The sequence below is a fragment of the Musa acuminata genome, chromosome BXJ2-1 (genome assembly GCF_036884655.1).
Source record: "Musa acuminata AAA Group cultivar baxijiao chromosome BXJ2-1, Cavendish_Baxijiao_AAA, whole genome shotgun sequence".
Classification (NCBI taxonomy): domain Eukaryota; kingdom Viridiplantae; phylum Streptophyta; class Magnoliopsida; order Zingiberales; family Musaceae; genus Musa; species Musa acuminata.
This window is the reverse complement of record NC_088338.1, coordinates 27425803-27449076: the sequence shown is the minus strand read 5'-3', so window position 1 is coordinate 27449076 and position 23274 is coordinate 27425803. Positions and strand designations below refer to the sequence as shown.

Sequence of the window (23274 nt, the reverse complement as noted above, 5' to 3'; positions counted from 1 at the left end):
CCCTCGCCTATGTGCACGTCGCGGTCGGCGCATCAATGTCCGGAGCCTCTTGCCCGTCATGAAACCGTCGTCGCTTTCTCGATCGTTCACGAAATCCCTATTGCAAGCTCTCTCCGAGCCCTAGCCCGACGACTGCGTATCGGTCATGGCAAGCACATGCCGAAACCATCGGCACTTTCTAGAACGATCTCGGAATCGCTATTGCGACCCCAATCCGGAAAGCTCTCTCCGAGCCCCTCAATACTGACTGCGTAGCGGTCACAGCAAATTTCCAGCCCCAAAACAATTGTCTCGGAGCTCTACGGGAGATGTTTCGTATCCCGGGATGCAAAAAGGAGTGCAACACGAGGACTTCCCAGGGGGTCACCCATCGTAGTACTACTTTGGCCCAAGCACACTTAACTTCGGTGTTTTGATGGGATCTGGTGATTTAGTGCTGGCATTATCACACCCGTTTCGCGTGCTTCGTCCCTCGCATATGACCACGTCGCGGTCGGCGCATCAACGTCCGGAGCCTCTTGCCCGTCACGAAACAGTCGTCGCTTTCTCGAACGTTCACGAAATCCCTATTGCAAGCTCTCTCCGAGCCCTAGCCCGACGACTGCGTATCGATCACGGCAAGCACGTGCCGAAACCATCGGCACTTTCTAGAACGATCTCGGAATCGCTATTGCGACCCCAATCCGGAAAGCTCTCTCCGAGCCCCTCGATACTGACAGCGTAGCGGTCACAGCAAATTTCCAACCCCAAAACAATCGTCTCGGAGCTCTACGGAAGATGTTTCGTATCCCGGGATGCAAAAAGGAGTGCAACACGAGGACTTCCCTGGGGGTCACCCATCGTAGTACTACTCTGGCCCAAGCACGCTTAACTTCGTTGTTTTGATTGGATCCGGTGATTTAGTGCTGCCATTATCGCACCCGTTTCGCGAGCTTCGTCCCTCGCCTAAGTGCACGTCGCGGTCGGCGCATCAACGTCCGGAGCCTCTTGCCCGTCACGAAACCGTCGGCGCTTTCTCGAACGTTCACGAAATCCCTATTTCAAGCTCTCTCCGAGCCCTAGCCCGACGACTGCGTATCGATCACGGCAAGTACATGCCGAAACCATCGGCACTTTCTAGAACGATCTCGGAATCGCTATTGCGACCCCAATCCGGAAAGCTCTCTCCGAGCCCCTCGATACTGACTGCGTAGCGGTCACAGCAAATTTCCAACCCCAAAACAATCGTCTCGGGGCTCTACGGGAGATGTTTCATATCCCGGGATGCAAAAAGGAGTGCAACACGAGGACTTCCCAGGGGGTCACCCATCGTAATACTACTCTGGCCCAAGCACGCTTAACTTCGGAGTTTTGATAGGATTCGGTGATTTAGTGCTGGCATTATCGCACCCGTTTCGCGTGCTTCGTCCCTCGCCTATGTGCACGTCGCGGTCGGCGTACCAACGTCCGGAGCCTCTTGCCCGTCACGAAACCGTCGTCGCTTTCTCGAACGTTCACGAAATCCCTATTGCAAGCTCTCTCCGAGCCCTAGCCCGACGACTACGTATCGGTCACGGCAAGCGCGTGCCGAAACCATCGGCACTTTCTAGAACGATCTCGGAATCGCTATTGCGACCCCAATCCGGAAAGCTCTCTCCGAGCCCCTCGATACTGACTGCGTAGCGGTCACAGCAAATTTCCAGCCCCAAAACAATTGTCTCGGAGCTCTACGGGAGATGTTTCGTATCCCGGGATGCAAAAAGGAGTGCAACACGAGGACTTCCCAGGGGGTCACCCATCGTAGTACTACTTTGGCCCAAGCACACTTAACTTCGGTGTTTTGATGGGATCTGGTGATTTAGTGCTGGCATTATCACACCCGTTTCGCGTGCTTCGTCCCTCGCATATGACCACGTCGCGGTCGGCGCATCAACGTCCGGAGCCTCTTGCCCGTCACGAAACCGTCGTCGCTTTCTCGAACGTTCACGAAATCCCTATTGCAAGCTCTCTCCGAGCCCTAGCCCGACGACTGCGTATCGATCACGGCAAGCACGTGCCGAAACCATCGGCACTTTCTAGAACGATCTCGGAATCGCTATTGCGACCCCAATCCGGAAAGCTCTCTCCGAGCCCCTCGATACTGACAGCGTAGCGGTCACAGCAAATTTGCAACCCCAAAACAATCGTCTCGGAGCTCTACGGGAGATGTTTCGTATCCCGGGATGCAAAAAGGAGTGCAACACGAGGACTTCCCAGGGGGTCACCCATCGTAGTACTACTCTGGCCCAAGCACGCTTAACTTCGTTGTTTTGATTGGATCCGGTGATTTAGTGCTGCCATTATCGCACCCGTTTCGCGAGCTTCGTCCCTCGCCTAAGTGCACGTCGCGGTCGGCGCATCAACGTCCGGAGCCTCTTGCCCGTCACGAAACCGTCGTCGCTTTCTCGAACGTTCACGAAATCCCTATTTCAAGCTCTCTCCGAGCCCTAGCCCGACGACTGCGTATCGATCACGGCAAGTACATGCCGAAACCATCGGCACTTTCTAGAACGATCTCGGAATCGCTATTGCGACCCCAATCCGGAAAGCTCTCTCCGAGCCCCACGATACTGACAGCGTAGCGGTCACAGCAAATTTCCAACCCCAAAACAATCGTCTCGGAGCTCTACGGGAGATGTTTCGTATCCCGGGATGCAAAAAGGAGTACAACACGAGGACTTCCCTGGGGGTCACCCATCGTAGTACTACTCTGGCCCAAGCACGCTTAACTTCGTTGTTTTGATTGGATCTGGTGATTTAGTGCTGCCATTATCGCACCCGTTTCGCGAGCTTCGTCCCTCGCCTAAGTGCACGTCGCGGTCGGCGCATCAACGTCCGGAGCCTCTTGCCCGTCACGAAACCGTCGGCGCTTTCTCGAACGTTCACGAAATCCCTATTTCAAGCTCTCTCCGAGCCCTAGCCCGACGAATGCGTATCGATCACGGCAAGTACATGCCGAAACCATCGGCACTTTCTAGAACGATCTTGGAATCGCTATTGCGACCCCAATCCGGAAAGCTCTCTCCGAGCCCCTCGATACTGACTACGTAGCGGTCACAGCAAATTTCCAACCCCAAAACAATCGTCTCGGTGCTCTACGGGAGATGTTTCATATCCCGGGATGCAAAAAGGAGTGCAACACGAGGACTTCCCAGGGGGTCACCCATCGTAATACTACTCTGGCCCAAGCACGCTTAACTTCAGAGTTTTGATAGGATTCGGTGATTTAGTGCTGGCATTATCGCACCCGTTTCGCGTGCTTCGTCCCTCGCCTAAGTGCACGTCGCGGTCGGCGCATCAACGTCCGGAGCCTCTTGCCCGTCACGAAACCGTCGTCGCTTTCTCGAACGTTCACGAAATCCCTATTGCAAGCTCTCTCCGAGCCCTAGCCCGACGACTGCGTATCGATCACGGCAAGCACGTGCCGAAACCATCGGCACTTTCTAGAACGATCTCGGAATCGCTATTGCGACCCCAATCCGGAAAGCTCTCTCCGAGCCCCTCGATACTGACAGCGTAGCGGTCACAGCAAATTTGCAACCCCAAAACAATCGTCTCGGAGCTCTACGGGAGATGTTTCGTATCCCGGGATGCAAAAAGGAGTGCAACACGAGGACTTCCCAGGGGGTCACCCATCGTAGTACTACTCTGGCCCAAGCACGCTTAACTTCGTTGTTTTGATTGGATCCAGTGATTTAGTGCTGCCATTATCGCACCCGTTTCGCGAGCTTCGTACCTCGCCTAAGTGCACGTCGCGGTCGGCGCATCAACGTCCGGAGCCTCTTGCCCGTCACGAAACCGTCGTCGCTTTCTCGAACATTCACGAAATCCCTATTTCAAGCTCTCTCCGAGCCCTAGCCCGACGACTGCGTATCGATCACGGCAAGTACATGCCGAAACCATCGGCACTTTCTAGAACGATCTCGGAATCGCTATTGCGACCCCAATCCGGAAAGCTCTCTCCGAGCCCCTCGATACTGACTGCGTAGCGGTCACAGCAAATTTCCAACCCCAAAACAATCGTCTCGGTGCTCTACGGGAGATGTTTCATATCCCGGGATGCAAAAAGGAGTGCAACACGAGGACTTCCCAGGGGGTCACCCATCGTAATACTACTCTGGCCCAAGCACGCCTAACTTCAGAGTTTTGATAGGATTCGGTGATTTAGTGCTGGCATTATCGCACCCGTTTTGCGTGCTTCGTCCCTCGTCTATCTGCACGTCGCGGTCGGCGTACCAACGTCCGGAGCCACTTGCCCGTCACGAAACCGTCGTCGCTTTCTCGAACGTTCACGAAATCCCTATTGCAAGCTCTCTCCGAGCCCTAGCCCGACGACTACGTATCGGTCACGGCAAGCGCGTGCCGAAACCATCGGCACTTTCTAGAACGATCTCGGAATCGCTATTGCGACCCCAATCCGGAAAGCTCTCTCCGAGCCCCTCGATACTTACTGCGTAGCGGTCACAGCAAATTTCCAACCCCAAAACAATCGTCTCGGAGCTCTACGGGAGATGTTTCGTATCCCGGGATGCAAAAAGGAGTGCAACACGAGGACTTCCCCGGGGGTCACCCATCGTAGTACTACTCTGGCCCAAGCACGCTTAACTTCGTTGTTTTGATGGGATCCGGTGATTTAGTGCTGCCATTATCGCACCCGTTTCGCGAGCTTCGTCCCTCGCCTATGTGCACGTCGCGGTCGGCGCATCAACGTCCGGAGCCTCTTGCCCGTCACGAAACCGTCGGCGCTTTCTCGAACGTTCACGAAATCCCTATTTCAAGCTCTCTCCGAGCCCTAGCCCGACGACTGCGTATCGATCACGGCAAGTACGTGCCGAAACCATTGGCACTTTCTAGAACGATCTCGGAATCGCTATTGCGACCCCAATCCGGAAAGCTCTCTCCGAGCCCCTCGATACTGACTGCGTAGCGGTCACAGCAAATTTCCAACCCCAAAACAATCGTCTCGGAGCTCTACGGGAGATGTTTCGTATCCCGGGATGCAAAAAGGATTGCAACACGAGGACTTCCCAGGGGGTCACCCATCGTAGTACTACTCTGGCCCAAGCACGCTTAACTTCGGAGTTTTGATGGGATTCGGTGATTTAGTGCTGGCATTATCGCACCCGTTTCGCGTGCTTCGTCCCTCGCCTATGTGCACTTCGCGGTCGGCGTACCAACGTCCGGAGCCTCTTGCCCGTCACTAAACCGTCGTCGCTTTCTCGAACGTTCACGAAATCCCTATTGCAAGCTCTCTCCGAGCCCTAGCCCGACGACTACGTATCGGTCACGGCAAGCGCGTGCCGAACCATCGGCACTTTCTAGAACGATCTCGGAATCGCTATTGCGACCCCAATCTGGAAAGCTCTCTCCGAGCCCCTCGATACTTACTGCGTAGCGGTCACAGCAAATTTCGAGCCCCAAAACAATCGTCTCGGAGCTCTACGGGAGATGTTTCGTATCCCGGGATGTAAAAAGGAGTGCAACACGAGGACTTCCCAGGGGGTCACCCATCGTAGTACTACTCTGGCCCAAGCACGCTTAACTTCGGTGTTTTTATGGGATCCGGTGATTTAGTGCTGCCATTATCGCACCCGTTTCGCGAGCTTCGTCCCTCGCCTATGTGCACGTCGCGGTCGGCGCATCAACGTCCGGAGCCTCTTGCCCGTCACGAAACCGTCGGCGCTTTCTCGAACGTTCACGAAATCCCTATTTCAAGCTCTCTCCGAGCCCTAGCCCGACGACTGCGTATCGATCACGGCAAGTACGTGCCGAAACCATCGGCACTTTCTAGAACGATCTAGGAATCGCAATTGCGACCCCAATCCGGAAAGCTCTCTCCGAGCCCCTCGATACTGACTGCGTAGCGGTCACAGCAAATTTCCAACACCAAAACAATCGTCTCGGAGCTCTACGGGAGATGTTTCGTATCCAAGGATGCAAAAAGGAGTGCAACACGAGGACTTCCTAGGGGGTCACCCATCGTAGTACTACTCTGGCCCAAGCACGCTTAACTTCGGAGTTTTGATGGGATTCGGTGATTTAGTGCTGGCATTATCGCACCCGTTTCGCGTGCTTCGTACCTCGCCTATGTGCACGTCGCGGTCGGTGTACCAACGACCGGAGCCTCTTGCCCGTCACGAAACCGTCGTCGCTTTCTCGAACGTTCACGAAATCCCTATTGCAAGCTCTCTACGAGCCCTAGCCTGACGACTACGTATCGGTCACGGCAAGCGCGTGCCGAAACCATCGGCACTTTCTAGAACGATCTCGGAATCGCTATTGCGACCCCAATCCGGAAATCTCTCTCCGAGCCCCTCGATACTTACTGCGTAGCGGTCACAGCAAATTTCGAGCCCCAAAACAATCGTCTCGGAGCTCTACGGGAGATGTTTCGTATCCCGGGATGCAAAAAGGAGTGCAACACGAGGACTTCCCAGGGGGTCACCCATCGTAGTACTACTCTGGCCCAAGCACGCTTAACTTCGTTGTTTTGATTGGATCCGGTGATTTAGTGCTGCCATTATCGCACCCGTTTCGCGAGCTTCGTCCCTCGCCTAAGTGCACATCGCGGTCGGCGCATCAACGTCCGGAGCCTCTTGCCCGTCACGAAACCGTCGGCGCTTTCTCGAACGTTCACGAAATCCCTATTTCAAGCTCTCTCCGAGCCCTAGCCCGACGACTGCGTATCGATCACGGCAAGTACATGCCGAAACCATCGGCACTTTCTAGAACGATCTCGGAATCGCTATTGCGACCCCAATCCGGAAAGCTCTCTCCGAGCCCCTCGATACTGACTGCGTAGCGGTCACAGCAAATTTGCAACCCCAAAACAATCGTCTCGGAGCTCTACGGGAGATGTTTCGTATCCCGGGATGCAAAAAGGAGTGCAACACGAGGACTTCCTAGGGGGTCACCCATCGTAGTACTACTCTGGCCCAAGCACGCTTAACTTCGGAGTTTTGATGGGATTCGGTGATTTAGTGCTGGCATTATCGCACCCGTTTCGCGTGCTTCGTACCTTGCCTATGTGCACATCGCGGTCGGCGTACCAACGTCCGGAGCCTCTTGCCCGTCACGAAACCGTCGTCGCTTTCTCGAACGTTCACGAAATCCCTATTGCAAGCTCTCTCCGAGCCCTAGCCCGACGACTACGTATCGGTCACGGCAAGCGCGTGCCGAAACCATCGGCACTTTCTAGAACGATCTCGGAATCGCTATTGCGACCCCAATCCGGAAAGCTCTCTCCGAGCCCCTCGATACTTACTGCGTAGCGGTCACAGCAAATTTCGAGCGCCAAAACAATCGTCTCGGAGCTCTACGGGAGATGTTTCGTATCCTGGGATGCAAAAAGGAGTGCAACACGAGGAATTCCCAGAGGGTCACCCATCGTGGTACTACTCTGGCCCAAGCACGCTTAACTTCGGTGTTTTGATGGGATCTGGTGATTTAGTGCCGGCATTATCACACCCGTTTCGCGTGCTTCGTCCCTCGCCTATGTGCACGTCGCGGTCGGCGCATCAATGTCCGGAGCCTATTGCCCGTCATGAAACCGTCGTCGCTTTCTCGAACGGTCACGAAATCCCTATTGCAAGCTCTCTCCGAGCCCTAGCCCGACAACTGCGTATCGGTCATGGCAAGCACATGCCGAAACCATCGGCACTTTCTAGAACGATCTCGGAATCGCTATTGCGACCCCAATCCGGAAAGCTCTCTCCGAGCCCCTCGATACTGACTGCGTAGCGGTCACAGCAAATTTCCAGTCCCAAAACAATTGTCTCGGAGCTCTACGGGAGATGTTTCGTATCCCGGGATGCAAAAAGGAGTGCAACACGAGGACTTCCCAGGGGGTCACCCATCGTAGTACTACTTTGGCCCAAGCACACTTAACTTCGGTGTTTTGATGGGATCTGGTGATTTAGTGCTGGCATTATCACACCCGTTTCGCGTGCTTCGTCCCTCGCATATGACCACGTCGCGGTCGGCGCATCAACGTCCGGAGCCTCTTGCCCGTCACGAAACCGTCGTCGCTTTCTCGAACGTTCACGAAATCCCTATTGCAAGCTCTCTCCGAGCCCTAGCCCGACGACTGCATATCGATCACGGCAAGCACGTGCCGAAACCATCGGCACTTTCTAGAACGATCTCGGAATCGCTATTGCGACCCCAATCCGGAAAGCTCTCTCTGAGCCCCTCGATACTGACAGCGTAGCGGTCACAGCAAATTTCCAACCCCAAAACAATCGTCTCGGAGCTCTACGGGAGATGTTTCGTATCCCGGGATGCAAAAAGGAGTGCAACACGAGGACTTCCCAGGGGGTCACCCATCGTAGTACTACTCTGGCCCAAGCACGCTTAACTTCGTTGTTTTGATTGGATCCGGTGATTTAGTGCTGCCATTATCGCACCCGTTTCGCGAGCTTCGTCCCTCGCCTATGTGCACGTCGCGGTCGGCGCATCAACGTCCGGAGCCTCTTGCCCGTCACGAAACCGTCGGCGCTTTCTCGAACGTTCACGAAATCCCTATTTCAAGCTCTCTCCGAGCCCTAGCCCGACGACTGCGTATCGATCACGGCAAGTACATGCCGAAACCATCGGCACTTTCTAGAACGATCTCGGAATCGCTATTGCGACCCCAATCCGGAAAGCTCTCTCCGAGCCCCTCGATACTGACTGCGTAGCGGTCACAGCAAATTTCCAACCCCAAAACAATCGTCTCGGAGCTCTACGGGAGATGTTTCATATCCCGGGATGCAAAAAGGAGTGCAACACGAGGACTTCCCAGGGGGTCACCCATCGTAGTACTACTCTGGCCCAAGCACGCTTAACTTCGGAGTTTTGATAGGATTCGGTGATTTAGTGCTGGCATTATCGCACCCGTTTCGCGTGCTTCGTCCCTCGCCTATGTGCACGTCGCGGTCGGCGTACCAACGTCCGGAGCCTCTTGCCCGTCACGAAACCGTCGTCGCTTTCTCGAACGTTCACGAAATCCCTATTGCAAGCTCTCTCCGAGCCCTAGCCCGACGATTACGTATCGGTCACGGCAAGCGCATGCCGAAACCATCGGCACTTTCTAGAACGATCTCGGAATCGCTATTGCGACCCCAATCTGGAAAGCTCTCTCCGAGCCCCTCGATACTTACTGCGTAGCGGTCACAGCAAATTTCCAACCCCAAAACAATCGTCTCGGAGCTCTACGGGAGATGTTTCGTATCCCGGGATGCAAAAAGGAGTGCAACACGAGGACTTCCCAAGGGGTCACCCATCGTAGTACTACTCTGGCCCAAGCACGCTTAACTTCGTTGTTTTGATGGGATCCGGTGATTTAGTGCTGCCATTATCGCACCCGTTTCGCGAGCTTCGTCCCTCACCGATGTGCACGTCGCGGTCGGCGCATCAACGTCCGGAGCCTCTTGCCCGTCACGAAACCGTCGGCGCTTTCTCGAACGTTCACGAAATCCCTATTTCAATCTCTCTCCGAGCCCTAGCCCGACGACTGCGTATCGATCACGGCAAGTACGTGCCGAAACCATCGGCACTTTCTAGAACGATCTCGGAATCGCTATTGCGACCCCAATCCGGAAAGCTCTCTCCAAGCCCCTCGATACTGACTGCGTAGCGGTCACAGCAAATTTCCAACCCCAAAACAATCGTCTCGGAGCTCTACGGGAGATGTTTCGTATCCCGGGATGCAAAAAGGAGTGCAACACGAGGACTTCCTAGGGGGTCACCCATCGTAGTACTACTCTGGCCCAAGCACGCTTAACTTCGGAGTTTTGATGGGATTCGGTGATTTAGTGCTGGCATTATCGCACCCGTTTCGCGTTCTTCGTACCTTGCCTATGTGCACGTCGCGGTCGGCGTACCAACGTCTGGAGCCTCTTGCCCGTCACGAAACCGTCGTCGCTTTCTCGAACGTTCACAAAATCCCTATTGCAAGCTCTCTCCGAGCCCTAGCCCGACGACTACGTATCGGTCACGGCAAGCGCGTGCCGAAACCATCGGCACTTTCTAGAACGATCTCGGAATCGCTATTGCGACCCCAATCCGGAAAGCTCTCTCCGAGCCCCTCGATACTTACTGCGTAGCGGTCACAGCAAATTTCCAACCCCAAAACAATCGTCTCGGAGCTCTACGGGAGATGTTTCGTATCCCGGGATGCAAAAAGGAGTGCAACACGAGGACTTCCTAGGGGGTCACCCATCGTAGTACTACTCTGGCCCAAGCACGCTTAACTTCGGAGTTTTGATGGGATTCGGTGATTTAGTGCTGGCATTATCGCACCCGTTTCGCGTTCTTCGTACCTTGCCTATGTGCACGTCGCGGTCGGCGTACCAACGTCTGGAGCCTCTTGCCCGTCACGAAACCGTCGTCGCTTTCTCGAACGTTCACGAAATCCCTATTGCAAGCTCTCTCCGAGCCCTAGCCCGACGACTACGTATCGGTCACGGCAAGCGCGTGCCGAAACCATCGGCACTTTCTAGAACGATCTCGGAATCGCTATTGCGACCCCAATCCGGAAAGCTCTCTCCGAGCCCCTCGATACTGACGGCGTAGCGGTCACAGCAAATTTCCAGCCCCAAAACAATTGTCTCGGAGCTCTACGGGAGATGTTTCGTATCCCGGGATGCCAAAAGGAGTGCAACACGAGGACTTCCCAGGGGGTCACCCATCGTAGTACTACTTTGGCCCAAGCACACTTAACTTCGGTGTTTTGATGGGATCTGGTGATTTAGTGCTGGCATTATCACACCCGTTTCGCGTGCTTCGTCCCTCGCATATGACCACGTCGCGGTCGGCGCATCAACGTCCGGAGCCTCTTGCCCGTCACGAAACCGTCGTCGCTTTCTCGAACGTTCACGACATCCCTATTGCAAGCTCTCTCCGAGCCCTAGCCCGACGACTGCGTATCGATCACGGCAAGCACGTGCCGAAACCATCGGCACTTTCTAGAACGATCTCGGAATCGCTATTGCGACCCCAATCCGGAAAGCTCTCTCCGAGCCCCTCGATACTGACAGCGTAGCGGTCACAGCAAATTTCCAACCCCAAAACAATCGTCTCGGAGCTCTACGGGAGATGTTTCGTATCCCGGGATGCAAAAAGGAGTGCAACACGAGGACTTCCCAGGGGGTCACCCATCGTAGTACTACTCTGGCCCAAGCACGCTTAACTTCGTTGTTTTGATTGGATCCGGTGATTTAGTGCTGCCATTATCGCACCCGTTTCGCGAGCTTCGTCCCTCGCCTATGTGCACGTCGCGGTCGGCGCATCAACGTCCGGAGCCTCTTGCCCGTCACGAAACCGTCGGCGCTTTCTCGAACGTTCACGAAATCCCTATTTCAAGCTCTCTCCGAGCCCTAGCCCGACGACTGCGTATCGATCACGGCAAGTACATGCCGAAACCATCGGCACTTTCTAGAACGATCTCGGAATCGCTATTGCGACCCCAATCCGGAAAGCTCTCTCCGAGCCCCTCGATACTGACTGCGTAGCGGTCACAGCAAATTTCCAACCCCAAAACAATCGTCTCGGAGCTCTACGGGAGATGTTTCATATCCCGGGATGCAAAAAGGAGTGCAACACGAGGACTTCCCAGGGGGTCACCCATCGTAGTACTACTCTGGCCCAAGCACGCTTAACTTCGGAGTTTTGATAGGATTCGGTGATTTAGTGCTGGCATTATCGCACCCGTTTCGCGTGCTTCGTCCCTCGCCTATGTGCACGTCGCGGTCGGCGTACCAACGTCCGGAGCCTCTTGCCCGTCACGAAACCGTCGTCGCTTTCTCGAACGTTCACGAAATCCCTATTGCAAGCTCTCTCCGAGCCCTAGCCCGACGACTACGTATCGGTCACGGCAAGCGCATGCCGAAACCAACGGCACTTTCTAGAACGATCTCGGAATCGCTATTGCGACCCCAATCTGGAAAGCTCTCTCCGAGCCCCTCGATACTTACTGCGTAGCGGTCACAGCAAATTTCCAACCCCAAAACAATCGTCTCGGAGCTCTACGGGAGATGTTTCGTATCCCGGGATGCAAAAAGGAGTGCAACACGAGGACTTCCCAAGGGGTCACCCATCGTAGTACTACTCTGGCCCAAGCACGCTTAACTTCGTTGTTTTGATGGGATCCGGTGATTTAGTGCTGCCATTATCGCACCCGTTTCGCGAGCTTCGTCCCTCACCGATGTGCACGTCGCGGTCGGCGCATCAACGTCCGGAGCCTCTTGCCCGTCACGAAACCGTCGGCGCTTTCTCGAACGTTCACGAAATCCCTATTTCAATCTCTCTCCGAGCCCTAGCCCGACGACTGCGTATCGATCACGGCAAGTACGTGCCGAAACCATCGGCACTTTCTAGAACGATTTCGGAATCGCTATTGCGACCCCAATCCGGAAAGCTCTCTCCAAGCCCCTCGATACTGACTGCGTAGCGGTCACAGCAAATTTCCAACCCCAAAACAATCATCTCGGAGCTCTACGGGAGATGTTTCGTATCCCGGGATGCAAAAAGGAGTGCAACACGAGGACTTCCTAGGGGGTCACCCATCGTAGTACTACTCTGGCCCAAGCACGCTTAACTTCGGAGTTTTGATGGGATTCGGTGATTTAGTGCTGGCATTATCGCACCCGTTTCGCGTTCTTCGTACCTTGCCTATGTGCACGTCGCGGTCGGCGTACCAACGTCTGGAGCCTCTTGCCCGTCACGAAACCGTCGTCGCTTTCTCGAACGTTCACGAAATCCCTATTGCAAGCTCTCTCCGAGCCCTAGCCCGACGACTACGTATCGGTCACGGCAAGCGCGTGCCGAAACCATCGGCACTTTCTAGAACGATCTCGGAATCGCTATTGCGACCCCAATCCGGAAAGCTCTCTCCGAGCCCCTCGATACTGACTGCGTAGCGGTCACAGCAAATTTCCAGCCCCAAAACAATTGTCTCGGAGCTCTACGGGAGATGTTTCGTATCCCGGGATGCCAAAAGGAGTGCAACACGAGGACTTCCCAGGGGGTCACCCATCGTAGTACTACTTTGGCCCAAGCACACTTAACTTCGGTGTTTTGATGGGATCTGGTGATTTAGTGCTGGCATTATCACACCCGTTTCGCGTGCTTCGTCCCTCGCATATGACCACGTCGCGGTCGGCGCATCAACGTCCGGAGCCTCTTGCCCGTCACGAAACCGTCGTCGCTTTCTCGAACGTTCACGACATCCCTATTGCAAGCTCTCTCCGAGCCCTAGCCCGACGACTGCGTATCGATCACGGCAAGCACGTGCCGAAACCATCGGCACTTTCTAGAACGATCTCGGAATCGCTATTGCGACCCCAATCCGGAAAGCTCTCTCCGAGCCCCTCGATACTGACAGCGTAGCGGTCACAACAAATTTCCAACCCCAAAACAATCGTCTCGGAGCTCTACGGGAGATGTTTCGTATCCCGGGATGCAAAAAGGAGTGCAACACGAGGACTTCCCAGGGGGTCACCCATCGTAGTACTACTCTGGCCCAAGCACGCTTAACTTCGTTGTTTTGATTGGATCCGGTGATTTAGTGCTGCCATTATCGCACCCGTTTCGCGAGCTTCGTCCCTCGCCTAAGTGCACGTCGCGGTCGGCGCATCAACGTCCGGAGCCTCTTGCCCGTCACGAAACCGTCGGCGCTTTCTCGAACGTTCACGAAATCCCTATTTCAAGCTCTCTCCGAGCCCTAGCCCGACGACTGCGTATCGATCACGGCAAGTACATGCCGAAACCATCGGCACTTTCTAGAACGATCTCGGAATCGCTATTGCGACCCCAATCCGGAAAGCTCTCTCCGAGCCCCTCGATACTGACTGCGTAGCGGTCACAGCAAATTTCCAACCCCAAAACAATCGTCTCGGTGCTCTACGGGAGATGTTTCATATCCCGGGATGCAAAAAGGAGTGCAACACGAGGACTTCCCAGGGGGTCACCCATCGTAATACTACTCTGGCCCAAGCACGCTGAACTTCGGAGTTTTGATAGGATTCGGTGATTTAGTGCTGGCATTATCGCACCCGTTTCGCGTGCTTCGTCCCTCGCCTATGTGCACGTCGCGGTCGGCGTACCAACGTCCGGAGCCTCTTGCCCGTCACGAAACCGTCGTCGCTTTCTCGAACGTTCACGAAATCCCTATTGCAAGCTCTCTCCGAGCCCTAGCCCGACGACTACGTATCGGTCACGGCAAGCGCGTGCCGAAACCATCGGCACTTTCTAGAACGATCTCGGAATCGCTATTACGACCCCAATCCGGAAAGCTCTCTCCGAGCCCCTCGATACTGACTGCGTAGCGGTCACAGCAAATTTCCAGCCCCAAAACAATTGTCTCGGAGCTCTACGGGAGATGTTTCGTATCCCGGGATGCAAAAAGGAGTGCAACACGAGGACTTCCCAGGGGGTCACCCATCGTAGTACTACTTTGGCCCAAGCACACTTAACTTCGGTGTTTTGATGGGATCTGGTGATTTAGTGCTGGCATTATCACACCCGTTTCGCGTGCTTCGTCCCTCGCATATGACCACGTCGCGGTCGGCGCATCAACGTCCGGAGCCTCTTGCCCGTCACGAAACCGTCGTCGCTTTCTCGAACGTTCACGAAATCCCTATTGCAAGCTCTCTCCGAGCCCTAGCCCGATGACTGCGTATCGATCACGGCAAGCACGTGCCGAAACCATCGGCACTTTCTAGAACGATCTCGGAATCGCTATTGCGACCCCAATCCGGAAAGCTCTCTCCGAGCCCCTCGATACTGACAGCGTAGCGGTCACAGCAAATTTGCAACCCAAAAACAATCGTCTCGGAGCTCTACGGGAGATGTTTCGTATCCCGGGATGCAAAAAGGAGTGCAACACGAGGACTTCCCAGGGGGTCACCCATCGTAGTTCTACTCTGGCCCAAGCACGCTTAACTTCGTTGTTTTGATTGGATCCGGTGATTTAGTGCTGCCATTATCGCACCCGTTTCGCGAGCTTCGTCCCTCGCCTAAGTGCACGTCGCGGTCGGCGCATCAACGTCCGGAGCCTCTTGCCCGTCACGAAACCGTCGGCGCTTTCTCGAACGTTCACGAAATCCCTATTTCAAGCTCTCTCCGAGCCCTAGCCCGACGACTACGTATCGATCACGGCAAGTACATGCCGACACCATCGGCACTTTCTAGAACGATCTCGGAATCGCTATTGCGACCCCAATCCGGAAAGCTCTCTCCGAGCCCCTCGATACTGACTGCGTAGCGGTCACAGCAAATTTCCAACCCCAAAACAATCGTCTCGGTGCTCTACGGGAGATGTTTCATATCCCGGGATGCAAAAAGGAGTGCAACACGAGGACTTCCCAGGGGGTCACCCATCGTAATACTACTCTGGCCCAAGCACGCTTAACTTCGGAGTTTTGATAGGATTCGGTGATTTAGTGCTGGCATTATCGCACCCGTTTCGCGTGCTTCGTCCCTCGCCTATGTGCACGTCGCGGTCGGCGTACCAACGTCCGGAGCCTCTTGCCCGTCACGAAACCGTCGTCGCTTTCTCGAACGTTCACGAAATCCCTATTGCAAGCTCTCTCCGAGCCCTAGCCCGACGACTACGTATCGGTCACGGCAAGCGCGTGCCGAAACCATCGGCACTTTCTAGAACGATCTCGGAATCGCTATTACGACCCCAATCCGGAAAGCTCTCTCCGAGCCCCTCGATACTGACTGCGTAGCGGTCACAGCAAATTTCCAACCCCAAAACAATCGTCTCGGAGCTCTACGGGAGATGTTTCGTATCCCGGGATGCAAAAAGGAGTGCAACACGAGGACTTCCCAGGGGGTCACCCATCGTAGTACTACTCTGGCCCAAGCACGCTTAACTTCGGAGTTTTGATGGGATTCGGTGATTTAGTGCTGGCATTATCGCACCCGTTTCGCGTGCTTCGTCCCTCGCCTATGTGCACGTCGCGGTCGGCGTACCAACGTCCGGAGCCTCTTGCCCGTCACGAAACCGTCGTCGCTTTCTCGAACGTTCACGAAATCCCTATTGCAAGCTCTCTCCGAGCCCTAGCCCGACGACTACGTATCGGTCACGGCAAGCGCGTGCCGAACCATCGGCACTTTTTAGAACGATCTCGGAATAGCTATTGCGACCCCAATCCGGAAAGCTCTCTCCGAGCCCCTCGATACTGACAGCGTAGCGGTCACAGCAAATTTCCAAGCCCAAAACAATCGTCTCGGAGCTCTACGGGAGTTGTTTCGTATCCCAGGATGCAAAAAGGAGTGCAACACGAGGACTTCCCAAGGGGTCACCCATCGTAGTACTACTCTGGCCCAAGCACGCTTAACTTCGTTGTTTTGATTGGATCCGGTGATTTAGTGCTGCCATTATCGCACCCGTTTCGCGAGCTTCGTCCCTCGCCTATGTGCACGTCGCGGTCGGCGCATCAACGTCCGGAGCCTCTTGCCCGTCACGAAACCGACGTCGCTTTCTCGAACGTTCACGAAATCACTATTGCAAGCTCTCTCCGAGCCCTAGCCCGACGACTGCGTATCGATCACGGCTAGCACGTGCCGAAACCATCGGCACTTTCTAGAATGATCTCGGAATCGCTATTGCGACCCCAATCCGGAAAGCTCTCTCCGAGCCCCTCGATACTGACTGCGTAGCGGTCACAGCAAATTTCCAACCCCAAAAGACTCGTCTCGAAGCTCTACGGGAGATGTTTCATATCCCGGGATGCAAAATGGAGTGCAACACGAGGACTTCCCAGGGGGTCACCCATCGTGGTACTACTCTGGCCCAAGCACGCTTAACTTCGGTGTTTTGATGGGATCTGGTGATTTAGTGCCGGCATTATCACACCCGTTTCGCGTGCTTCGTCGCTCGCCTATGTGCACGTCGCGGTCGGCACATCAATGTCCGGAGCCTCTTGCCCGTCACGAAACCGTCGTCGCTTTCTCGAACGTTCACGAAATCCCTATTGCAAGCTCTCTCCGAGCCCTAGCCCGACGACTGCGTATCGGTCATGGCAAGCACATGCCGAAACCATCGGCACATTCTAGAACGATCTCGGAATCGCTATTGCGACCCCAATCCGGAAAGCTCTCTCCGAGCCCCTCGATACTGACTGCGTAGCGGTCACAGCAAATTTCCAGCCCCAAAACAATCGTCTCGGAGCTCTACGGGAGATGTTTCGTATCCCGGGATGCAAAAAGGAGTGCAACACGAGGACTTCCCAGGGGGTCACCCATCGTAGTACTACTCTGGCCCAAGCACGCTTAACTTCGTTGTTTTGATGGGATCCGGTGATTTAGTGCTGCCATTATCGCACCCGTTTCGCGAGCTTCGTCCCTCGCCTATGTGCACGTCGCGGTCGGCGCATCAACGTCCGGAGCCTCTTGCCCGTCACGAAACCGTCGGCGCTTTCTCGAACGTTCACGAAATCCCTATTTCAAGCTCTCTCCGAGCCCTAGCCCGACGACTACGTATCGATCACGGCAAGTACGTGCCGAAACCATTGGCACTTTCTAGAACGATCTCGGAATCGCTATTGCGACCCCAATCCGGAAAGCTCTCTCCGAGCCCCTCGATACTGACTGCGTAGCGGTCACAGCAAATTTCCAACCCCAAAACAATCGTCTCGGAGCTCTACGGGAGATGTTTCGTATCCCGGGATGCAAAAAGGAGTGCAACACGAGGACTTCCCAGGGGGTCACCCATCGTAGTACTACTCTGGCCCAAGCACGCTTAACTTCGGAGTTTTGATGGGATTCGGTGATTTAGTGCTGGCATTATCGCACCCGTTTCGCGTGCTTCGTCCCTCACCTATGTGCACGTCGCGGTCGGCGTACCAACGTCCGGAGCCTCTTGCCCGTCACGAAACCGTCGTCGCTTTCTCGAACGTTCACGAAATCCCTATTGCAAGCTCTCTCCGAGCCCTAGCCCGACGACTACGTATCGGTCACGGCAAGCGCGTGCCGAACCATCGGCACTTTTTAGAACGATCTCGGAATCGCTATTGCGACCCCAATCCGGAAAGCTCTCTCCGAGCCCCTCGATACTGACAGCGTAGCGGTCACAGCAAATTTCCAACCCCAAAACAATCGTCTCGGAGCTCTACGGGAGATGTTTCGTATCCCGGGATGCAAAAAGGAGTGCAACACGAGGACTTCCCAAGGGGTCACCCATCGTAGTACTACTCTGGCCCAAGCACGCTTAACTTCGTTGTTTTGATTGGATCCGGTGATTTAGTGCTGCCATTATCGCACCCGTTTCGCGAGCTTCGTCCCTCGCCTATGTGCACGTCGCGGTCGGCGCATCAACGTCCGGAGCCTCTTGCCCGTCACGAAACCGACGTCGCTTTCTCGAACGTTCACGAAATCACTATTGCAAGCTCTCTCCGAGCCCTAGCCCGACGACTGCGTATCGATCACGGCTAGCACGTGCCGAAACCATCGGCACTTTCTAGAATGATCTCGGAATCGCTATTGCGACCCCAATCCGGAAAGCTCTCTCCGAGCCCCTCGATACTGACTGCGTAGCGGTCACAGCAAATTTCCAACCCCAAAAGACTCGTCTCGAAGCTCTACGGGAGATGTTTCATATCCCGGGATGCAAAATGGAGTGCAACACGAGGACTTCCCAGGGGGTCACCCATCGTGGTACTACTCTGGCCCAAGCACGCTTAACTTCGGTGTTTTGATGGGATCTGGTGATTTAGTGCCGGCATTATCACACCCGTTTCGCGTGCTTCGTCCCTCGCCTATGTGCACGTCGCGGTCGGCACATCAATGTCCGGAGCCTCTTGCCCGTCACGAAACCGTCGTCGCTTTCTCGAACGTTCACGAAATCCCTATTGCAAGCTCTCTCCGAGCCCTAGCCCGACGACTGCGTATCGGTCATGGCAAGCACATGCCGAAACCATCGGCACATTCTAGAACGATCTCGGAATCGCTATTGCGACCCCAATCCGGAAAGCTCTCTCCGAGCCCCTCGATACTGACTGCGTAGCGGTCACAGCAAATTTCCAGCCCCAAAACAATCGTCTCGGAGCTCTACGGGAGATGTTTCGTATCCCGGGATGCAAAAAGGAGTGCAACACGAGGACTTCCCAGGGGGTCACCCATCGTAGTACTACTCTGGCCCAAGCACGCTTAACTTCGGTGTTTTGATGGGATCTGGTGATTTAGTGCTGGCATTATCACACCCGTTTCGCGTGCTTCGTCCCTCGCATATGACCACGTCGCGGTCGGCGCATCAACGTCCGGAGCCTCTTGCCCGTCACGAAACCGTCGTCGCTTTTTCGAACGTTCACGAAATCCCTATTGCAAGCTCTCTCCGAGCCCTAACCCGACGACTGCGTATCGATCACGGCAAGCACGTGCCGAAACCATCGGCACTTTCTAGAACGATCTCGGAATCGCTATTGCGACCCCAATCCGGAAAGCTCTCTCCGAGCCCCTCGATACTGACTGTGTAGCGGTCACAGCAAATTTCCAACCCCAAAACAATCGTCTCGGAGCTCTACCGGAGATGTTTCGTATCCCGGGATGCAAAAAGGAGTGCCACACGAGGACTTCCCAGGGGGTCACCCATCGTAGTACTACTCTGGCCCAAGCACGCTTAACTTCGTTGTTTTGATTGGATCCGGTGATTTAGTGCTGCCATTATCGCACCCGTTTCGCGAGCTTCGTCCCTCGCCTATGTGCACGTCGCGGTCGGCGCATCAACGTCCGGAGCCTCTTGCCCGTCACGAAACCGTCGTCGCTTTCTCGAACGTTCACGAAATCACTATTGCAATCTCTCTCCGAGCCCTAGCCCGACGACTGCGTATCGATCACGGCTAGCACGTGCCGAAACCATCGGCACTTTCTAGAATGATCTCGGAATCGCTATTGCGACCCCAATCCGGAAAGCTCTCTCCGAGCCCCTCGATACTGACTGCGTAGCGGTCACAGCAAATTTCCAACCCCAAAAGACTCGTCTCGAAGCTCTACGGGAGATGTTTCGTATCCCGGGATGCAAAATGGAGTGCAACACGAGGACTTCCCAGGGGGTCACCCATCGTGGTACTACTCTGGCCCAAGCACGCTTAACTTCGGTGTTTTGATGGGATCTGGTGATTTAGTGCCGGCATTATCACACCCGTTTCGCGTGCTTCGTCCCTCGCCTATGTGCACGTCGCGGTCGGCGCATCAATGTCCGGAGCCTCTTGCCCGTCACGAAACCGTCGTCGCTTTCTCGAACGTTCACGAAATCCCTATTGCAAGCTCTCTCCGAGCCCTAGCCCGACGACTGCGTATCGGTCATGGCAAGCACATGCCGAAACCATCGGCACTTTCTAGAACGATCTCGGAATCGCTATTGCGACCCCAATCCGGAAAGCTCTCTCCGAGCCCCTCGATACTGACTGCGTAGCGGTCACAGCAAATTTCCAGCCCCAAAACAATCGTCTCCGAGCTCTACGGGAGATGTTTCGTATCCCGGGATGCAAAAAGGAGTGCAACACGAGGACTTCCCAGGGGGTCACCCATCGTAGTACTACTCTGGCCCAAGCACGCTTAACTTCGGTGTTTTGATGGGATCTGGTGATTTAGTGCTGGCATTATCACACCCGTTTCGCGTGCTTCGTCCCTCGCATATGACCACGTCGCGGTCGGCGCATCAACGTCCGGAGCCTCTTGCCCGTCACGAAACCGTCGTCGCTTTTTCGAACGTTCACGAAATCCCTATTGCAAGCTCTCTCCGAGCCCTAGCCCGACGACTGCGTATCGATCACGGCAAGCACGTGCCGAAACCATCGGCACTTTCTAGAACGATCTCGGAATCGCTATTGCGACCCCAATCCGGAAAGCTCTCTCCGAGCCCCTCGATACTGACTGCGTAGCGGTCACAGCAAATTTCCAACCCCAAAACAATCGTCTCGGAGCTCTACCGGAGATGTTTCGAATCCCGGGATGCAAAAAGGAGTGCAACACGAGGACTTCCCAGGGGGTCACCCATCGTAGTACTACTCTGGCCCAAGCACGCTTAACTTCGTTGTTTTGATTGGATCCGGTGATTTAGTGCTGCCATTATCGCACCCGTTTCGCGAGCTTCGTCCCTCGCCTATGTGCACGTCGCGGTCGGCGCATCAACGTCCGGAGCCTCTTGCCCGTCACGAAACCGTCGGCGCTTTCTCGAACGTTCACGAAATCCCTATTTCAAGCTCTCTCCGAGCCCTAGCCCGACGACTGCGTATCGATCACGGCAAGTACGTGCCGAAACCATCGGCACTTTCTAGAACGATCTCGGAATCGCTATTGCGACCCCAATCCGGAAAGCTCTCTCCGAGCCCCTCGATACTGACTGCGTAGCGTTCACAGCAAATTTCCAACCCCAAAACAATCGTCTCGGAGCTCTACGGGAGATGTTTCGTATCCCGGGATGCAATAAGGAGTGCAACACGAGGACTTCCCAGGGGGTCACCCATCGTAGTACTACTCTGGCCCAAGCATGCTTAACTTCGTTGTTTTGATTGGATCCAGTGATTTAGTGCTGCCATTATCGCACCCGTTTCGCGAGCTTCGTCCCTCGCCTATGTGCACGTCGCGGTCGGCGCATCAACGTCCGGAGCCTCTTGCCCGTCACGAAACCGTCGTCGCTTTCTCGAACGTTCACGAAATCACTATTGCAAGCTCTCTCCGAGCCCTAGCCCGACGACTGCGTATCGATCATGACAAGCACGTGCCGAAACCATCGGCACTTTCTAGAATGATCTCGGAATCGCTATTGCGACCCCAATCCGGAAAGCTCTCTCCGAGCCCCTCGATACTGACTGCGTAGCGGTCACAGCAAATTTCCAACCCCAAAAGACTCGTCTCGAAGCTCTACGTGAGATGTTTCGTATCCCGGGATGCAAAAAGGAGTGCAACACGAGGACTTCCCAGGGGGTCACCCATCGTGGTACTACTCTGGCCCAAGCACGCTTAACTTCGGTGTTTTGATGGGATCTGGTGATTTAGTGCTGGCATTATCACACCCGTTTCGCATGCTTCGTCCATCGCCTATGTGCACGTCGCGGTCGGCGCATCAATGTCCGGAGCCTCTTGCCCGTCACGAAACCGTCGTCGCTTTCTCGAACGTTCACGAAATCCCTATTGCAAGCTATCTCCGAGCCCTAGCCCGACGACTGCGTATTGGTCATGGCAAGCACATGCCGAAACCATCGGCACTCTCTAGAACGATCTCGGAATCGCTATTGCGACCCCAATCCGGAAAGCTCTCTCCGAGCCCCTCGATACTGACTGCGTAGCGGTCACAGCAAATTTCCAACCCCAAAACAATCGTCTCGGAGCTCTACCGGAGATGTTTCGTATCCCGGGATGCAAAAAGGAGTGCAACACGAGGACTTCCCAGGGGGTCACCCATCGTAGTACTACTCTGGCCCAAGCACGCTTAACTTCGTTGTTTTGATTGGATCCGGTGATTTAGTGCTGCCATTATCGCACCCGTTTCGCGAGCTTCGTCCCTCGCCTATGTGCACGTCGCGGTCGGCGCATCAACGTCCGGAGCCTCTTGCCCGTCACGAAACCGTCGGCGCTTTCTCGAACGTTCACGAAATCCCTATTTCAAGCTCTCTCCGAGCCCTAGCCCGACGACTGCGTATCGATCACGGCAAGTACGTGCCGAAACCATCGGCACTTTCTAGAACGATCTCGGAATCGCTATTGCGACCCCAATCCGGAAAGCTCTCTCCGAGCCCCTCGATACTGACTGCGTAGCGGTCACAGCAAATTTCCAACCCCAAAACAATCGTCTCGGAGCTCTACGGGAGATGTTTCGTATCCCGGGATGCAAAAAGGAGTGCAACACGAGGACTTCCCAGGGGGTCACCCATCGTAGTACTACTCTGGCCCAAGCATGCTTAACTTCGTTGTTTTGATTGGATCCAGTGATTTAGTGCTGCCATTATCGCACCCGTTTCGCGAGCTTCGTCCCTCGCCTATGTGCACGTCGCGGTCGGCGCATCAAAGTCCGGAGCCTCTTGCCCGTCACGAAACCGTCGTCGCTTTCTCGAACGTTCACGAAATCACTATTGCAAGCTCTCTCCGAGCCCTAGCCCGACGACTGCATATCGATCACGGCAAGCACGTGCCGAAACCATCGGCACTTTCTAGAATGATCTCGGAATCGCTATTGCGACCCCAATCCGGAAAGCTCTCTCCGAGCCCCTCGATACTGACTGCGTAGCGGTCACAGCAAATTTCCAACCCCAAAAGACTCGTCTCGAA

General features: G+C 55.1%; 16 non-coding genes and 33 pseudogenes across 16 annotated transcripts; all 49 read right to left on the bottom strand.

Annotated features, from left to right (window-relative positions):
- Positions 1-334: 334 nt before the first annotated feature.
- LOC135602773 (5S ribosomal RNA) lies at positions 335-453 on the bottom strand (annotated as a pseudogene).
- A 350-nt stretch (positions 454-803) lies between these two features.
- Positions 804-922, bottom strand: LOC135604382 (5S ribosomal RNA; annotated as a pseudogene).
- Positions 923-1272: 350 nt separating this feature from the next.
- LOC135601889 (5S ribosomal RNA) lies at positions 1273-1391 on the bottom strand (annotated as a pseudogene).
- Positions 1392-1741: 350 nt separating this feature from the next.
- LOC135602772 (5S ribosomal RNA) lies at positions 1742-1860 on the bottom strand (annotated as a pseudogene).
- Positions 1861-2210: 350 nt separating this feature from the next.
- Positions 2211-2329, bottom strand: LOC135604124 (5S ribosomal RNA; annotated as a pseudogene).
- Positions 2330-2679: 350 nt separating this feature from the next.
- LOC135599366 (5S ribosomal RNA) lies at positions 2680-2798 on the bottom strand (annotated as a pseudogene).
- A 350-nt stretch (positions 2799-3148) lies between these two features.
- Positions 3149-3267, bottom strand: LOC135602633 (5S ribosomal RNA; annotated as a pseudogene).
- A 350-nt stretch (positions 3268-3617) lies between these two features.
- On the bottom strand, positions 3618-3736 carry LOC135604365 (5S ribosomal RNA; annotated as a pseudogene).
- Positions 3737-4086: 350 nt separating this feature from the next.
- On the bottom strand, positions 4087-4205 carry LOC135603855 (5S ribosomal RNA; annotated as a pseudogene).
- A 350-nt stretch (positions 4206-4555) lies between these two features.
- On the bottom strand, positions 4556-4674 carry LOC135603830 (5S ribosomal RNA; annotated as a pseudogene).
- A 350-nt stretch (positions 4675-5024) lies between these two features.
- LOC135600703 (5S ribosomal RNA) lies at positions 5025-5143 on the bottom strand. The gene has a single exon (XR_010483019.1). It is a non-coding gene; the product is annotated as a 5S ribosomal RNA (ribosomal RNA).
- Positions 5144-5492: 349 nt separating this feature from the next.
- Positions 5493-5611, bottom strand: LOC135602041 (5S ribosomal RNA; annotated as a pseudogene).
- Positions 5612-5961: 350 nt separating this feature from the next.
- On the bottom strand, positions 5962-6080 carry LOC135600618 (5S ribosomal RNA). Its single transcript, XR_010482936.1, has one exon. It is a non-coding gene; the product is annotated as a 5S ribosomal RNA (ribosomal RNA).
- A 350-nt stretch (positions 6081-6430) lies between these two features.
- On the bottom strand, positions 6431-6549 carry LOC135604123 (5S ribosomal RNA; annotated as a pseudogene).
- A 350-nt stretch (positions 6550-6899) lies between these two features.
- LOC135600617 (5S ribosomal RNA) lies at positions 6900-7018 on the bottom strand. The gene has a single exon (XR_010482935.1). It is a non-coding gene; the product is annotated as a 5S ribosomal RNA (ribosomal RNA).
- A 350-nt stretch (positions 7019-7368) lies between these two features.
- Positions 7369-7487, bottom strand: LOC135601965 (5S ribosomal RNA; annotated as a pseudogene).
- Positions 7488-7837: 350 nt separating this feature from the next.
- Positions 7838-7956, bottom strand: LOC135602771 (5S ribosomal RNA; annotated as a pseudogene).
- Positions 7957-8306: 350 nt separating this feature from the next.
- Positions 8307-8425, bottom strand: LOC135604122 (5S ribosomal RNA; annotated as a pseudogene).
- A 350-nt stretch (positions 8426-8775) lies between these two features.
- On the bottom strand, positions 8776-8894 carry LOC135600984 (5S ribosomal RNA). The gene has a single exon (XR_010483291.1). It is a non-coding gene; the product is annotated as a 5S ribosomal RNA (ribosomal RNA).
- A 350-nt stretch (positions 8895-9244) lies between these two features.
- On the bottom strand, positions 9245-9363 carry LOC135603380 (5S ribosomal RNA; annotated as a pseudogene).
- Positions 9364-9713: 350 nt separating this feature from the next.
- LOC135600616 (5S ribosomal RNA) lies at positions 9714-9832 on the bottom strand. The gene has a single exon (XR_010482934.1). It is a non-coding gene; the product is annotated as a 5S ribosomal RNA (ribosomal RNA).
- Positions 9833-10182: 350 nt separating this feature from the next.
- LOC135600615 (5S ribosomal RNA) lies at positions 10183-10301 on the bottom strand. Its single transcript, XR_010482933.1, has one exon. It is a non-coding gene; the product is annotated as a 5S ribosomal RNA (ribosomal RNA).
- Positions 10302-10651: 350 nt separating this feature from the next.
- LOC135602770 (5S ribosomal RNA) lies at positions 10652-10770 on the bottom strand (annotated as a pseudogene).
- Positions 10771-11120: 350 nt separating this feature from the next.
- Positions 11121-11239, bottom strand: LOC135604121 (5S ribosomal RNA; annotated as a pseudogene).
- Positions 11240-11589: 350 nt separating this feature from the next.
- On the bottom strand, positions 11590-11708 carry LOC135600983 (5S ribosomal RNA). Its single transcript, XR_010483290.1, has one exon. It is a non-coding gene; the product is annotated as a 5S ribosomal RNA (ribosomal RNA).
- Positions 11709-12058: 350 nt separating this feature from the next.
- Positions 12059-12177, bottom strand: LOC135603379 (5S ribosomal RNA; annotated as a pseudogene).
- A 350-nt stretch (positions 12178-12527) lies between these two features.
- On the bottom strand, positions 12528-12646 carry LOC135600614 (5S ribosomal RNA). The gene has a single exon (XR_010482932.1). It is a non-coding gene; the product is annotated as a 5S ribosomal RNA (ribosomal RNA).
- Positions 12647-12996: 350 nt separating this feature from the next.
- On the bottom strand, positions 12997-13115 carry LOC135602768 (5S ribosomal RNA; annotated as a pseudogene).
- Positions 13116-13465: 350 nt separating this feature from the next.
- Positions 13466-13584, bottom strand: LOC135604119 (5S ribosomal RNA; annotated as a pseudogene).
- Positions 13585-13934: 350 nt separating this feature from the next.
- Positions 13935-14053, bottom strand: LOC135603235 (5S ribosomal RNA; annotated as a pseudogene).
- A 350-nt stretch (positions 14054-14403) lies between these two features.
- On the bottom strand, positions 14404-14522 carry LOC135602767 (5S ribosomal RNA; annotated as a pseudogene).
- A 350-nt stretch (positions 14523-14872) lies between these two features.
- Positions 14873-14991, bottom strand: LOC135599288 (5S ribosomal RNA; annotated as a pseudogene).
- A 350-nt stretch (positions 14992-15341) lies between these two features.
- Positions 15342-15460, bottom strand: LOC135601888 (5S ribosomal RNA; annotated as a pseudogene).
- A 350-nt stretch (positions 15461-15810) lies between these two features.
- Positions 15811-15929, bottom strand: LOC135600025 (5S ribosomal RNA). The gene has a single exon (XR_010482359.1). It is a non-coding gene; the product is annotated as a 5S ribosomal RNA (ribosomal RNA).
- A 349-nt stretch (positions 15930-16278) lies between these two features.
- LOC135604226 (5S ribosomal RNA) lies at positions 16279-16397 on the bottom strand (annotated as a pseudogene).
- Positions 16398-16747: 350 nt separating this feature from the next.
- Positions 16748-16866, bottom strand: LOC135601594 (5S ribosomal RNA). Its single transcript, XR_010483884.1, has one exon. It is a non-coding gene; the product is annotated as a 5S ribosomal RNA (ribosomal RNA).
- A 350-nt stretch (positions 16867-17216) lies between these two features.
- LOC135603183 (5S ribosomal RNA) lies at positions 17217-17335 on the bottom strand (annotated as a pseudogene).
- Positions 17336-17685: 350 nt separating this feature from the next.
- LOC135600024 (5S ribosomal RNA) lies at positions 17686-17804 on the bottom strand. The gene has a single exon (XR_010482358.1). It is a non-coding gene; the product is annotated as a 5S ribosomal RNA (ribosomal RNA).
- A 349-nt stretch (positions 17805-18153) lies between these two features.
- Positions 18154-18272, bottom strand: LOC135604224 (5S ribosomal RNA; annotated as a pseudogene).
- A 350-nt stretch (positions 18273-18622) lies between these two features.
- LOC135601593 (5S ribosomal RNA) lies at positions 18623-18741 on the bottom strand. The gene has a single exon (XR_010483883.1). It is a non-coding gene; the product is annotated as a 5S ribosomal RNA (ribosomal RNA).
- A 350-nt stretch (positions 18742-19091) lies between these two features.
- LOC135601253 (5S ribosomal RNA) lies at positions 19092-19210 on the bottom strand. The gene has a single exon (XR_010483552.1). It is a non-coding gene; the product is annotated as a 5S ribosomal RNA (ribosomal RNA).
- Positions 19211-19560: 350 nt separating this feature from the next.
- On the bottom strand, positions 19561-19679 carry LOC135604554 (5S ribosomal RNA; annotated as a pseudogene).
- Positions 19680-20029: 350 nt separating this feature from the next.
- On the bottom strand, positions 20030-20148 carry LOC135601592 (5S ribosomal RNA). The gene has a single exon (XR_010483882.1). It is a non-coding gene; the product is annotated as a 5S ribosomal RNA (ribosomal RNA).
- A 350-nt stretch (positions 20149-20498) lies between these two features.
- On the bottom strand, positions 20499-20617 carry LOC135601252 (5S ribosomal RNA). The gene has a single exon (XR_010483551.1). It is a non-coding gene; the product is annotated as a 5S ribosomal RNA (ribosomal RNA).
- Positions 20618-20967: 350 nt separating this feature from the next.
- Positions 20968-21086, bottom strand: LOC135604118 (5S ribosomal RNA; annotated as a pseudogene).
- A 350-nt stretch (positions 21087-21436) lies between these two features.
- On the bottom strand, positions 21437-21555 carry LOC135599204 (5S ribosomal RNA; annotated as a pseudogene).
- Positions 21556-21905: 350 nt separating this feature from the next.
- LOC135601541 (5S ribosomal RNA) lies at positions 21906-22024 on the bottom strand. Its single transcript, XR_010483832.1, has one exon. It is a non-coding gene; the product is annotated as a 5S ribosomal RNA (ribosomal RNA).
- Positions 22025-22374: 350 nt separating this feature from the next.
- LOC135604117 (5S ribosomal RNA) lies at positions 22375-22493 on the bottom strand (annotated as a pseudogene).
- A 350-nt stretch (positions 22494-22843) lies between these two features.
- On the bottom strand, positions 22844-22962 carry LOC135599203 (5S ribosomal RNA; annotated as a pseudogene).
- Positions 22963-23274: the final 312 nt, after the last annotated feature.